This window comes from Pteropus medius, unplaced genomic scaffold, assembly GCF_902729225.1.
Source record: "Pteropus medius unplaced genomic scaffold, Ma_sr-lr_union100, whole genome shotgun sequence".
Taxonomy (NCBI): Eukaryota; Metazoa; Chordata; class Mammalia; order Chiroptera; family Pteropodidae; genus Pteropus; species Pteropus medius.
The window spans coordinates 5,282,757-5,285,921 of record NW_024344253.1 but is presented as its reverse complement, the minus strand read 5'-3'; the positions used below and the strand labels follow the sequence as shown (position 1 = coordinate 5,285,921).

At 33.1% G+C, this 3,165-nt stretch overlaps 1 pseudogene; it reads right to left on the bottom strand.

The window, feature by feature from the left end:
• Window positions 1–770: 770 nt before the first annotated feature.
• Window positions 771–884, bottom strand: LOC120607963 (uncharacterized; annotated as a pseudogene).
• Between the last annotated feature and the right edge of the window lie 2,281 nt (window positions 885–3,165).

Sequence of the window (3,165 nt, the reverse complement as noted above, 5' to 3'; positions counted from 1 at the left end):
ATTTTGACATAGGGTCCTCCATGTTAAGAGAAAGTAAGGTCATGGGCCTATAAGAGGAAAGAATGTTGTGCGTTGAAGGAAGAAAAAACTGACCAGTACGACTGAAGCATAGTAAACAATGTGAGGGAGCGTGATACATGAAGTTAAAATAGTGTGTATAGGCAGTTTGGAGCCTATGGCCTATTGTTCAAATAACAAGTGATGGTGTTACTGTACCCCCATCATGATCTCTGTTTCAAAATCATACTTTTCAACTATCTTAGAGTACTCCCAGTTTCTTCGATCTTAAGCCTGAACTCAACAATCCTATGACCCTACTGGAATATAAAATTTATTGATCCTAAACATTTTCATTCTCTCTCTCTAACCTTCCATGTATTCACTTTCTTCCTTAGCCATCTTAAACTCCATGATTAATCATTCATTACAGTTACCTCCCTGGGTGCAAAATCAAATTCTTTGCCTTTCGTTGTTTCACCATAAGATTCCCACATTTGCATCCTTGACCTTCCAGCTTATCCCCAAATTTATATATTAATCTGCATTTACAAATATATGTGTGAATACATAATAGGCAACTCATATTAATATTTTCAAATTGAAGATCTAATCTTTTCCCCAAAATCTGCTCTCTTTCTGACCTTCCCTAATTAAATTAGAGCAATTCCATCTTCCCTGTTAGTTGGGACAAAATCTGACGGTGATCCTTGACATTGCTCATTCTTTCACACTCTTTATTTGTTTGTTTGTTTGTTTGTTTGTTTACAAAATGCCTACAGCACCTGGTCTTCCTAGGTGGTCTCCCATCCAAGTACTAACCAGGCCCAGCTTAGCTTCTGAGAACAGACAAGATCAGGCATGTTCAGGGTGGCATGGCCATAGACTCAAACTCTATTTTTAACGTCAACAAATTCTATTGACTATATTTTCAAAATATATGCAGAATTTAATTGGTTTTTCCTGCTATCACTGATTTCCCTCTGGCTTAAAGCAATAGACGTTCTCACTGGATTATGTTGATAGCCTCCTATCTGGCCCTCTTGTTCTCACCCTTGTCTTACTATATTTTCTTCTCAATACAGTCTACCAAGTCTCCTCTAGTCCAGCCACACTAACCTCCCTTCTGTTTCTTCACAATTATTATTCTTCTATTTCCATATTTCTCTGAGATTCATTCTATCATTTCCTTCGAAGTTATTTTCAAAAGTAGCTTTCTCAGTTACGCATTCTCTAAATATTATATTTAAAATTTGACTTTCCTTCTCTGCTCTCTTATCTTTCTCTGCTTTAGTTTCTTTTTCCTACAGTATTTTCTAACATACTATATAATTTAATTATCTATTTTTTTTTACATATTTTTATAGGCCACAGAGGTTTATGTCTTTCATTTTGTTCACTGATGTATCTCAAGTGCCCAGAAAAAGTGCCTGGCACAGTAGGTGCTAGAAAATATCTGGAATGAACGATTATGAGAAATTATTTGCTTTGTGGTGTAAATGTGCTATGACTTAAACCTTGTCAAATTTTACATGGATAAGAGTGTTGGTCAGTGTCTTTTTTTCATGAGTATTTGTGTATTTTTTTCTTCTTTTCTTTTTGCCTCTCAGCATTTTCCATAACAAATGTGTATTACCTTGCAATGGTAAAAAATAATAAAAATATTTTATTTATTCACCTAATGGGAAATGTACAGGTATCTATAAATATCTAATGGGTTTCATAAAATGATAATAAAGGAGTTATCACTCCTTTATTATCATAAAATAATAAAGGAGTTATCACTCTTAGCCATTCATTTCCTCTGTGTTATATTTTTAACTATCCAGAGGCCAAGTATTAGGATGTATTTTAGATTTAGAAGACTTGTAAACATAAATATCTTCAATGTGATGTTGAAGTGATTATAATAATGAAAAACATTAATCCAGCATTAAAATTTACTTATGATATCATATGACTTAAGAGGGCAATATATTGAAATAAATTTTAAAAACACCACGATTCATTTTTTTGTGTTGCACCATATCCTGCTCTAAGGGTTTAGTGCTAAAAAAAAAAAAAAAAGTTTCATAATAAGATGAAAATAAAATCATGACATCACACTCTCGGGAGAATAAGAGATTAATAAATGGCATCTATCTTTGGAAAATGAGGACATTCTAGTCAACTGAATTTTCTTGGTTTAAAATTATCTTAATGTTCTTATTTTCTCATTCATTTCATGCATACATGTTTTAAACATTTCCTTAACTTTTATTCTCTAGCACTACACTAGGCACTGCAGATGAAAAACTTGGATGAAATACTGTCTTTGCTTCAAGGAGCTTTCAGGCAAGAGGGAAAACAAAAAAATAATGCAATGCAGTAGGCACTATGACAGGAGGGCTGCAAGCTTCTGCTGTGCGAGTTCACAAGAGATCCTAAGTCAGGTACGTTCAGAAGTTGCTTCTCACTGGAAACTGAAATGTTCTCCTCATTATGTACAGTGCACCCAAGAGCAGTAAGTGTTTCCTGAGTTTTGGTAATTTCGTGTTATCATCCATAGCATGAATATTTATTCCATTAGGTTATAGATGGCAGTGAGAGAAATTAGGCTGAATCTTTACCATCCCCTGGGGATTCCCTAAAAATCTGTTTTCTATAAAATTCTACCCATAGCCTTTTATATTTTATTTGAGACTTTGAAATGTAAATGAAATGTAGAAAACTCCAGGCAGCTTAAAACTGTAGTTAGTTGTATTATCAAGTAATAGGAAATAAAAGCACTTAAAAATATCTTCCTTAAGACCCACCTCTGTAATATATCTAGAATTGTTTTTGTTTTTACAAGTTTCTAATTTTTTCCCCTCCAAAGCATTAGGTTTGAAAATTTCAATTATGTATTAAAATATTTCAAAACATATTAAAATTTCCTTAAAAGGGCCATATACCTAACATTTAAAGGAATTGTGGCTTTTACTTTTCATAATCAAGTAACTACGAGGAAAAAAAATCACTTCTTTAGGTCATTCAACAGTATATACTGATCCAGAAATATTATGGTATCATCAAGATACCCATTCGAAGGTTGTTTAAATGCCAATTTTTACAGAACTGTCAGTTGAGGTATTACTTTGTGATATATGTGGTTATTTGTGTTTTTTCATTTCTGCATATACCTGAGTC